At 31.9% G+C, this 12,393-nt stretch overlaps 1 long non-coding RNA gene across 1 annotated transcript; it reads left to right on the top strand.

Annotated features, from left to right (window-relative positions):
• Positions 1–6,804: 6,804 nt before the first annotated feature.
• LOC127714415 (uncharacterized) lies at positions 6,805–11,846 on the top strand. Its single transcript, XR_007987723.1, has 4 exons — positions 6,805–6,921; positions 8,672–8,804; positions 9,638–9,895; positions 11,672–11,846. It is a non-coding gene; the product is annotated as an uncharacterized LOC127714415 (long non-coding RNA).
• The last annotated feature ends 547 nt before the right edge of the window (positions 11,847–12,393 follow it).

Raw genomic sequence — 12,393 nt, 5'->3', positions numbered from 1 at the left:
CTCGTCATAGGTCGCAGTCGATGTAAAATAAAAGAGGAAAGGATACGACAAACTGATCTTATCCAAGTTCATCTGTCACAGATTTTCTGCCAATGTCAAAAATTTTGTTTATTTTTCTAATTAATGACGAAAAGGATTTTCACGAAGAGTTAATGATGACTATTAAATAAGAGATAATGACTCTTAGAAACGACTGGTCATTTTTAAATATCAAATTACTTTTTTTTCTGGTCTCGTATTTTCTTCTATATGTTACTTGATTTTTCAAGAATTTGATTTATGATTTATTAATAACAATTTTGAATCGACAAACAAATTTTTCTGCACTTATAATTTTATGTTGTTAGTAAAAATATGTAATCTACCTTAATAGATAGATACATGTAGTTGATAAACTAACATTTCACCAGATTGTGTCCTTGTATAAATTATGCGATTAATTCTACTTTTAATTAACATGTATATGTTCTTGTTTATATAGAATATTTAGACTCATTATCTTATTACCTTATAAAGATAAAATATATAGAAACAGGTAGATGGCTTGGAATTGTTTGACAGGAAAGTACTGTGTACTTTTTATTCCCGAGAGATAGGTGACGAATTTCACTATATTCTAAACTGTACAGCAGAAGAGCTTTTCTTAAACCTTACTATGTAAGCCGAGTAAATGTTGGGAAATTCGGCAGTTTATTTTTTTCAAAAAATAATCGGGTATTGAAAAGTTTGTGTAAATTAATCCGAATTACTAATACAGAAGTATGTTCTCCAGGTTGATCATCAATCTCTCATCTTTTTATGCTCTTTTTGTACTAACTTGTCATGCGCAGAATCAGTATGTTATTACATGTAACAATATCTTTCTTTGTATCATTAACTTGGTTTTATAAGAAATAAAGAATCTTGTTTCCGTGGCTTTATCTGCAATATAACATTGGTCATTTTGTTAATTGACCGGTCCAGAGCTCTATCACCGGCCTACACGGGATTACAAATGTAATGTATCAGTAGACCAAGAAAAATGTAACTATAGAGAAACGGATAATCCAAAAAATTACTTGAACAATTAGATACTTAATATATATATTTTATTATAAAATATTATATTCATTTTATGTTATTGATAAATATATGTCTTTCAAAATCATATTAGTCACACAAATATAAAGCATTTATAAACATCATATAAATATTTAAGCTAGATGTAAGACTTTACAAAATGAAATGAATGAAATAATGCATCCTGAAATGCCACCTCCCCTTTTTTCGTTGTTCTAAAAATAATCATCAAATTATAAGATAGCTGTTTTTTATTGAAAAACTAGACTCGTATCGAAATGGGTAAGATTGACATACTCGGTACTACAAGCTTTTCTCCCCGTACTCATCGATGTGAAAACCATACACAAATGTATTTTGACAAAAAACAACAGGTGATAAACCGAGTGTAACCGTAATAATGCCTGATTAATTGTATCAAAATAAATGTGAACATAATTGAAAATATATTGATACGGCTTTCTTAGTTTAGTTTAAAAAATATATTTATTTTTTTCAAAATTGAACATACAAAGATATATAGGAATTCGGAAGGAAGAGAAACTTTAATTCGTCTCCATACGAAATTCTTGACCAATGAATCAATACTTTTTTTTTAATTTGTTATTCATTTCCTTGTCAGTGTTTCCTTATCCATTGTCCTTTAAGCAATGTTTTGAATAGCTTGCTTTTATTGATAACAAAAAACGTCAGCGGAAATAGAATTTTGAATGACATTGGAAAACTTTAATTAGTGACAAAGAGCTTTGAAAACAGAAATTTGTTTCCTATATAAAATAAGGAAATCCTTGACATAAGTGTATTTTTTATATATTTTAATGTTTTGTTTTTTTTAAATTAATATTTCATTTTAATTGTTTAAAATAGCTACACCATCAAGTTCGGATTAAAAGATCAAAGGATAAAACTTTATTGAAAATATTTGAAATTATCATCTTTATACATGCACAACTTCAGGAATGTATCGTCCTCGTGTATACGTGTAGCTCTATCTGATTTCTTGGCCGACTTTGGTAATACTTTTGGTACTTTTCGATTATTAATAGGTCTACAACGTTCTATTCAGTTATGATTTTTAAATATTTTGACCTCCAGCATCACTGATGCGGCATTTATTACATCGAAATGCACATCTACTTGTGCAGTAAAATTGGTCATTATGATCACAAAGATAGACCTTTGTCACAAGATTATTGGCTTCATTTTTTTTAATTACAATTAAGTCTGTTCACTGCAATTGGACTGCTTACACCGATAGTATAACATGTATCCGGTAAGCTATTAGACACATTTTGTACAAATCAACAGTGCATATAAATTTTTTTTATTCAAACGAATTATTATTAAAAGGTACGTTTTTTGTGAAAATACTTGGGATGTAGTAAAGAATCACAAAATTATACACCAAAACATGTTGTTGTTGCTTATATCAGCATTTTACATTAAACACAATTATTGCGTTGATAGTTCTTGTAAAATTACAATGTTTACCTTCAAGTAGGTAGCGCTAATTTCCATTTATTGGTCAATATCAGAATCCCAGAGGGGTACTCTTCTGTATAGAAAGAATTGTTCTTAAATTTCCGTCTAATGACTATAATCCCATTAGCTGTGCCTGATGTATAGAAACCGTTACCACTTGATGTGATATATAAAGCGTTTAAATTCAAATCTTCGTACCTTTTAGATTAATTTCAAATTTATTGTTGTCCTATATGCATGACATTTTTGCCCCAGTACATCAGCAAACAACGATCAATGAAAATCTGAAATTAGAACGAAATGTATAAAAACGTAGGTTTTATCTATCGTATGACATTTTTGATTTGGTCCAATTTCCATTTAATATCAAACTAATATCAAAGAAGTTCATAAAGCTTTGATGTTGAAATTTTAGAAAAGATAAAAAAACTCGTTCGTTACATATTTTATACGATGTTTATATTTTAATGACTTAACTGTCAGTACCCTTACGGCTCTTACCCCCATTTTAAAGCAGTTGTTTCACATTCTATATCCCATGTAGTTTTGTGTGTTGTATTATAAGAAAGGCGGAAGATAACAAAGGAATACTCAAACTAATACATCGATGACTAACTAACAACGCCAACTTTAGAAGGAAAAAAACGGAAAACGACCAAATTGTATACTAGTATATATTGGGCTCACAACTCTGAAAATAGACCTTGAAAAGGACAAGGTACATGTATGATAAGTAACCGTTCTAGTCGCCATATTCCACTTGTGCTGATAAATCGAGGTAAAATCTTTTGAAGGTATTTTTTCTAAAATAGCTAAAATAAAATGATAGTCTTTGTTTCTTAGGGTCAGTGTTGCATCATAAAGTCACCAGCTGACATACTGTGCATTTTATTTTATATGAAGTTGCGACCGTCAGATATGAAAAAAATTAAAACATTGGGGAGATTCACGTGTTCAATAATTATATCAACACAGATGAGGTCCATACACTTTGGTCTATACACTTTGTTCTATACACTTTGGTCTATGCACGTTGGTTTATACACTTTGTTCTATGCACTTTGGTCTAATACACTTTGTTCTATGCTCTTTGGTCTAAACATTTTGTTCTATGCACTTTGGTCTAAACACTTTGTTCAATGCACTTTGGTCTAATACACTTTGTTCTATGCACTTTGTTCTATGCACTTTGGTCTATACACTTTGGTCTAATACACTTTGTTCTATGCACTTTGGTCTATACACTTTGTATTATGCCCTTTGGTCTATACACTTTTTTCTATGCACTTTGATCTGTGTACTTTGGTCTATACAATTTGTTCTGTGCACTTTGGTGTAATACACTTTGTTCTATGCACTTTGGTCTATACAATTTGTTCTATGCACTTTGATGTAATACACTTTTTGTTTTTTGCACTTTGGTATATACACTTTGTTATATGCACAATTCATATCAAATATAAGTTAATAGTAACACTTCACTTTCACGCGGAACATAGATATGAATACCGGGTGATTATATGTCCATAAGACAGCATCCCAACGAGACCAATACATAAACTTATCCACATAAAACTCCAACATTGGAAAATCTTCTATGTCAAGATCTATTACATTTAAAAATAAGAAGATGTGGTATGATTGCCAATGAGATAGCTCTCCACCAGGGAACATATGACATAGAAGTTAACAACTATGGGTCACCGTACGGCCCTCAACTATGAGCAAAACCCATACAGCATAGTCAGCTATAAAAGGTCCCGAATGACATATGTAAAACAATTCAAACGAGAAAGTTAACGGCCTGATTTATGTACAAAATGAAAGAAAAACAAATTTGATATACAGCAACAAACGACAACAACTGAATTACAGGCACATACAGAATGTGGCGGGGTTAAACTAGTTTGTTAGCGCCAATCCCTCCCCTAACCTGGGACAGAGGTGTAACAGTACAACATAAGAACAAACTATAAAAATCAGTTGAAAAGGGCTTAACTCATTAGATCGATACAAAACAGAAAAACATATAACAAAAAAAACAGACCAGACGTGGCAGGGTAATTATACATCCCCACAACAAAAAAGACACTGCATACAGATCTGAGAGTACTCGCAGTTACTGATAGCTAGTTCAAAGCCAATAACAACTAATAAAAAATCATGCATCTAAGACTAAAATACCAATCAGTACATATCCAACATCCAATGTATTTCGTGTAAAGACGTCATTAACTATCAGAGAAAAACATGACCTTGTGCAATACCAAGATACAAGTATCGACGATTGTAAAGTCATGAATGTGAATATGTATATAAAAATAATTTTTAGTTTGATTTTAATTGACGAAAACCAAATCAATATTCATACCAATAAAACATATATTCAAAGATCTATTTACAGCGTTGAATAGGTTACCTTTTAGAATAAGTTTATTAAAAGGATCGACAAGTTTACCAGGATCGTATCTAAATTTCCGGGCTCGGTAATTAAAATCTCCGTAAAAATTAGGATGTGCTATCTCCATGATCCCGTTTGAAATAAGTTTCCTACAGGTACAGCCAAACGGCAAAACCAAATCTTTGTATCTGTGGAAGAATTTAGTAAAGGTTTTATGTAATTTGTGGAAACAAAATTCCTGACTTAATAATTTACCAGTAATACATAGATTACGTTTATTGAAATCCAAAACGTCACAACAGACACGAGCATAGCGAACGAGTTGTGATATATAAAAACCGTAAGATGGTGCCAAAGCAACATCACCGTCCAAAAAAGGAAAATTAACAATAGGGAACGAAAAATCTTTCCTTTTGTCGTAAATTTTTGTGTAGAGTTTTTCGTGTAAAACTGAAATATCTAAATCTAGGGTGTCATCCTGGTTTGCCCACATTTAAATATACCAATTATCTATTAGTAAAGAAAACAAAAAAGACAAAAGGTTTAATGAGCATACAATAATTGTATAGTCTGTTCCAACTTTATAAGTATATAGTTTATCTGTGTTTTCTATATATTCAGGTATTTTTCATTTTGTAGTTCCATTCTTATTTGTATAGATAAATAATAAAGAAATCAACTGTTTTGTTTCTCAATAATTTAATATCAATTCAATTGATTCGCTTAACATGTGACAAAACAATGTCATCCATTTAAAACAGTGTCTTAAAAATTTGGACTCTTTGGGAATTTAGCTTTTCATAAAAATGCTTCAATTTTAATTTTATTTATTCTCTTATAGTTTTAGTTATCTTATGTGAGGAATATTTCTTCAAAGTGTCCAAATTTATACCTGTTTCTTCTTATACATGTTTTACATATGAAAACCAAGAATAAATTCCCAAAGAATCCAAATTTTTAAGGCACTTTTATAAATGGATGCCATTGTTTTGTCACATGTTAAGTGAATTAATTGAATTGATATTAAATTATTGAGAAACAAAACAGTTGATTTCTTTATTATTTATCTATACAAATAAAAATAAAGACTATACAATTGTATGCTCATTAAACCTTTTGTCTTTTTTGTTTTCTTTACTAATTATAGATAACTGGTATAATTGAATGTGGGAAAACCAGGAGTATTCCAAATCTAGGAATGGACATATATTACAGTTTACATTTGATTGATTTAAAGTAAGTTCCTTTGAGTAAATTTCGGCAGTTTTTTATTTAAGGAAAAATATTATCAAGATAACGATTAGTGTTATTGAATTTATCAATTAAATGCAATTAGGCGGGTCTTAACTGAGTTTGATCATAAACTGTGATTCATAACAGTACAAAAACAAGTCTGCTATTAAAGGGGTGCGATTGGTGCACATATGAATACCTACAACCTGTCGATAAACTGTATTGCCTTAACGTACATAAATGTTATCAAGGAGAAAATTAACAGCCTCAATCATCTCATTACACCACAAGTAAAAGGACCTTCAAGAGCACGTAATTTATCTAAAACATCCAAAGATTTTTTTACATTCTAAATAGAGTTAATTCCACTATTTTCATATGTTTTATTACAAAAGTTAATGATAATTTCTTTGTTAGCAGTTAAGGAACTAGTTAAAAGTACTGGATTTTAAAAGTTTACACCGCAATCGGGGCAAAGAAATATAATATGTTCGTTCAATTATCCATTATCACTTCCTTTTTACAATTTTGTCATGATTATAATTATCATAATTATAAATAACTGGTATAAAAGTCAAACATTTAAAAGGAAACCTGGAAAGTCCTATATCAGACATTTCACAACAAATTAAACTAGACTAAGTGTAACAAATTAATAATGGTGCACACGAAATCGTTATTCTGTCAAAAGTGTATAATATTAATCTGGATATTGCTGCTTAGTATCAAATTAAATATAATACATTGTAAGTACTTACTTGAACAGATATCATTCACATTTTTTTTTTATTACTGTTTTGTTAGAGGTAGGAATGCCTTTTACCGTCAGGCTTCAAACGGTCATTTTCGGCAACCGTTAGCGTCAAATTGGTTCAAATTTTATCGTGATTGGTCTAAATATCCTTATTGTGATTCGTCAGAGGTTTGAAATAATTATCCGTTACCGTTATATTTTTTTTTTTAAATAACGTGAATCGTCAAAGGCAGTCAAATTTTTTATCGTCATAAAGAAAATGTACATTTTATCGTCATGCACCAAAAATTACCGTTAACGTCATTTGGCAAGATTTTTTACCGTTATTCGTCATGAAGGTGCCCCCATTACGACCCTTTTGCTAGATTACAGCTTAAGAAGGGTTAGATCAGAAATAGATATCAGAATAATTGTATTGCTAATATTTCATAGCTGCGTTCGGTTCTACTTCTTTTGGCAATGTCATGTGTTTTAAATCTTCTACGTTTGTTCGTCGATCGAAACTAAAGATGTACATATATCATTTGTCGAAACTTTAACCACTGGGCCAAAATCTCTGCTCAAGTATAGCATGTGAGTGAGGTTGTGTGAAGGTTCACAAAATTCTAGAACTGTCGATGGTTCCAAAGCAGTAGCAGATACAAAAATATGGATGGAAGGACGAACGGTCGAAAGTACGGACATCCCAATCGTTTTATATAGGCCGTTTAAAAAATGGGGTATATTAACAATCCCATATATCCATATGACAACAGAACCTGACAAATATAGTTATCTCGTTACTTCGAGATATCAAGTTATCACATTCAATAATATTGATACATGTGCGATATATAATGGAAAAGATATGGTGTATCAATTTAAAACACAAAATCACTTCGCATGTATCTTTATTTCGACATAAAACTTACCTTTCTAGATAAAAACCAGAGTGAGAGAGTGGAAAAGAGAGGTCAAAGATATCAAAGGGACATTCAAACTTATTAGTCGAAAAATAAACTGTCAATGTTATGGCCAAAAACTAAAAACGATCAAAATTCAAACAACGGTATACAAAACACAACATAGAAAACCAAAGACTGAGCAACACGAACCGCACCAAAAACCGGTGTGATCTCAGTAAGCATAGTTACCCTTCTCCACATTGTGGCTCCCGCCGTGTTGTTCATGTAAGTACAACCCGGTGATAAATAAAATTCGGTAGATCGCATTCGAAGAAAAGAGGACGGGATTGTGGTAACGAAAATTTGAACATATCCGGTCATCTGTGAAACAGATATTTCATAACGATCAACTAACTCTTGATGGCGTAAAAATTTTCAAATGGATGATTTCAGCTTCACCACTAGGAACTCTTGATTTATTAGCTTCAATCTTAGCAGCAAACATCTACCAAAGGAATCGTGATAAGAAATGTGAGCTCTGAAATATCGTATCAACTGGAATATATATACTCCATTTGCAGGCGCTGCAGGAATGCTGCCACATAGAAATGGAAAGTTCACAATTGGGAAGCAGAGAGAAAGAGAGAGAGAGAGACTATAATTTATTCCCATAAAAACATTATAATGGATTCCCGCAAAAATGTTTACGTTAAGAGATGAAATTATATTGCAAATTTATATATTTGAATATTAGAAAAAATATAAAATGTCGGGAAAATATGTATTAAAAGCATATTAGCATTTCAGTCGTGATATGTCTGATATAATCAGCATTACTTAGCTTTATATTTTTTGTAGGTTCGAAGACATGCTCGTTTTCAAAAGATGGAACATATCATTTATATTTCTGCAAGAAAGGATCCTGCTGTCAAGTAAAAGGGAATGTTTACTGCGTTACCCGATATAAACACTGCTATAATATGATGTTATTGTAAGCATAGTTATTAGGGGGTAAATCAATGCATTTTGAAATGGGCAACCATTGTGTATGCGATGACCAAAACTTAGTCAATATGGTTCAGATCTGTATCATTTACACATGTTTTAGTCGTGTAAGGGCGTTTGACACATGATTAAAAACACACTATTCTATCTTTGTTTCAGAATTCTGTATAAAAAAGAGAGGCGAAATTAAAGATACCGAATGAACATTCAAACTCGTAAGCCGTCGAAAATAAACTGACAACGCCATGGCTAAAAAAGAAAAAGACCAACAACCAACAGACAAACACGACATTTGTTCTTCTCACTCAAACGTTACTTTTGTTGTCATGACATGCATACTTTTATATGTCTTATATGATATTATTTACATCATCATATGACAAATTTCCATTACTATACATTTATATTAAACATGTGTATAATAGTTCCTTACGTAGAACTACTATACATTCATTACAGTAGTTGTCGTCTGTTTATGTAGTTCATACGTGTTTCTCGTTTCTCGTTTTTATATAGATTAGACCGTTGGTTTTTCCGTTTGAATGGTTTTACACTAGTAATTTTTTTTGGGGCCCTTTATAGCTTGCTGTTCGGTGTGAGCCAATGCTCCGTGTTGAAGGCCGTACCTTGACCTATAATGGTTTACTTTTATAAATTGTAACTTGGATGGAGAGTTGTCTCATTGGCACTCATACCACATCTTCCTATATCTATTAAACAACGGACAGAATATATATCGAGGCATTTGGAGTAAAGGTTAATGAAGAACTGATTTTCCATCAGGCAATAGAATAATAAATTAAATGGTTTTTTTTTCAGACATGTTCCGCGGAAAGTACCGAAACCTACCGATGCATCCAGTGTTACACGTCATACCAGAACATCTTTCTTGTCGAAATTACAAATTACTGCAGAACCATTGAGGTCTACCGCTACTGAACCAAATACATTGGTTAAAAATGACGTGAAAACGGTTACAAACAAAACATCAACTACACTAGTTCCGTTATTTTCCACTGTCGAGAAAACATATTCTCCGAGTTTGGAGGTTAATGGTAGTAATGGTCTTCTAGATTGGTAAGCGTTGGGTTAAGTAGTTTATCGTGATTACCTTTCAGTGTATGAAAATACTTTAGAACATTTAAAACAATAAGTATTAATTTTTGACAACTTAAATAGAATGTTTTTAACGTATCTATACTACTAAAATAACGAAGTCCAATTTGTTAGCCGGCGTGACGTAAAAACGACGAATCAAAGAGTTCACCTTCATATATAACTAATATAGGAAAGTGTGTTGTTTGAAAATTACACCATTCCAGGCCCTTTTGTTTCCCACATAATAGATATTACCAATAATTAACAAATTCCGGGTCGAATCTGATATCGATACCAATAGTATATGTCACATGTAGTTTCATGTTACCTTTTGTAAATCCCTCCTCTATTAGGAGAACCTGAAATTCTTCTAGTAGTTGTTTTATATCTATGTTACACTATGTTACACTAATTAATAAGTCTATTTCTTCCACCTCAATACCCTAATTAATTTTGGTTAATTTGTTAAAAAAAAGTTTATAGTAAGTTTATTGTAGTAAGAAAAGCAGGACGGGTCCAAACAAAAAGATTTTGAAAGCCGAGAAAACTGCACCTGCCAATCAGCATGACTTTATCAGATGACAATACGAATACTAAAAATCTAGGCTAAAAATAAGGCATGAATACTTTAATTCAGTCACAACCCGCGATCTCGCGGGTGTGTTCTAGTATAATTTATCTTAAAGGTAAGTTTAACTTATTTTACAGTACACTGTTGATGGATGTTTTTGTTTTTATGGGGTATTCTTTCTCTTGGTTTAACTAGTATATGTGCACCTACGGATAATGAAAGAGTATGCAGAGATTGTTCTTGTTGGTATGTCAATACATTACCCCGAACGTAGTTAATTTTCGTTTGAGTAAATTTCACAGACATATATGTACATAGTACACTTATAATTACAGTTTTCTAATCTAAAACGAAGTAATTAAAAGAATTTAATATAAAAAATAAGAAGATGTGGTATGATTGCCAATGAGACAACTCTCTACCAGAGACTAAATGACGTAGAATGCTTACAACTATAGGTCACCGTACGGCCTTCAACAATGAGCAAAACAAGAAAGCCAGCGATGTATTATTCAAACAAAATTAGTGTAAGTATTTGTTAAAATCGTTTGTTTTCCATTGTATTGTCGGTTTTTCGTTTGTTTTCCATTGTATTGTCGGTTTTTCGTTTGTTTTCCATTGTATTGTCGGTTTTTCGTTTGTTTTCCATTGTATTGTCGGTTTTTCGTTTGTTTGCCATTGTATTGTCGGTTTGTTTGTTTGCCATTGTGTTATCGGTTCGTTTGTTTGCCATTGTATTGTCGGTTTTTCGTTTGTTTTCCATTGTATTGTCGGTTTTTCGTTTGTTTTCCATTGTATTGTCGGTTTTTCGTTTGTTTTCCATTGTATTGTCGGTTTGTTTGTTTGCCATTGTATTGTCGGTTCGTTTGTTTGCCATTGTATTGTCGTTTTTCGTTGAATTGTCGGTTTTTCGTTTGTTTGCCATTGAATTGTCGGTTTTTCGTTTGTTTGCCATTGTATTGTCGGTTTTTCGTTGGTTTGCCATTGTATTGTCGGTTTTTCGTTTGTTTGCCATTGTATTGTCGGTTTTTCGTTTGTTTGTCATTGTATTGTCGGTTTTTCTTAGACTAATGATGTTTGATTGCCCCTTGATTACCCCTTCGGTATATAACTACTATTTTTTATGATTATTTACTTTATGTGTTTAATTACATGTGACTAATTACAATAATATATATTTTCAGGCAGCTACTTGTAAAGATATCAGCCCCTATACCAGTTACATTTGTGTGCATTGCTGTATGTTTGGGAGCTTTACGCTATAAAAAGCTGATTAATGCAAGGAAATACAGATCTGTTAACAGGTTGAGAACCAATAATCGGGACAACATTAATGTATAGCAGCAGTAAAGAAATCTTACTTCACCTTGTTTATTCATCATTCATATCTGTATGAACAAGTTATGTGACTGCCAAACCTTTCGTGCTAACTAACAAAAAAATTTCAGGAATCTTCATATATCTTCTGATGAATCTCATGGCATACAAATTTTAGAAAGTAATAGGAATGATCCGTCGATGATCTAAAACAATTAGGGTTGAGCGCTCACAAACATGTTTAATCCAGCCACATTCTTTATGTGCCTGTCCCAAACCAGGAGCATGTAGTTCAGTGGTTATCGTTGTTTTATGTCTGTCATATTTGTTTTTCGTTGTTTTGTTATAAATTAGGCCGTTAGTTTTTCTCAATTGAATTTTTTCATATTTTTCATGTTGGGACCTTTTATAGCCGACGATACGATATGGGTTTTTCTCATTTTTGCAGGCCCTACGGTTGTCTATAATTGCTTACATCCACTTCATTTGAACATGAGTGGATAGTTGTCTCATTGGCAATCATACCACATCTCCTTCTTTTTATATTGGAGTTTTTGTTGCCAACCAAAATTTCAGATGGCATGTGCAC

The sequence above is a fragment of the Mytilus californianus genome, unplaced genomic scaffold (genome assembly GCF_021869535.1).
Source record: "Mytilus californianus isolate M0D057914Y unplaced genomic scaffold, xbMytCali1.0.p SCAF_9, whole genome shotgun sequence".
Lineage (NCBI taxonomy): Eukaryota > Metazoa > Mollusca > Bivalvia > Mytilida > Mytilidae > Mytilus > Mytilus californianus.
The sequence above is the reverse complement of the archived record's forward strand: the minus strand, read 5'-3'. Positions and strand labels throughout refer to the sequence as shown.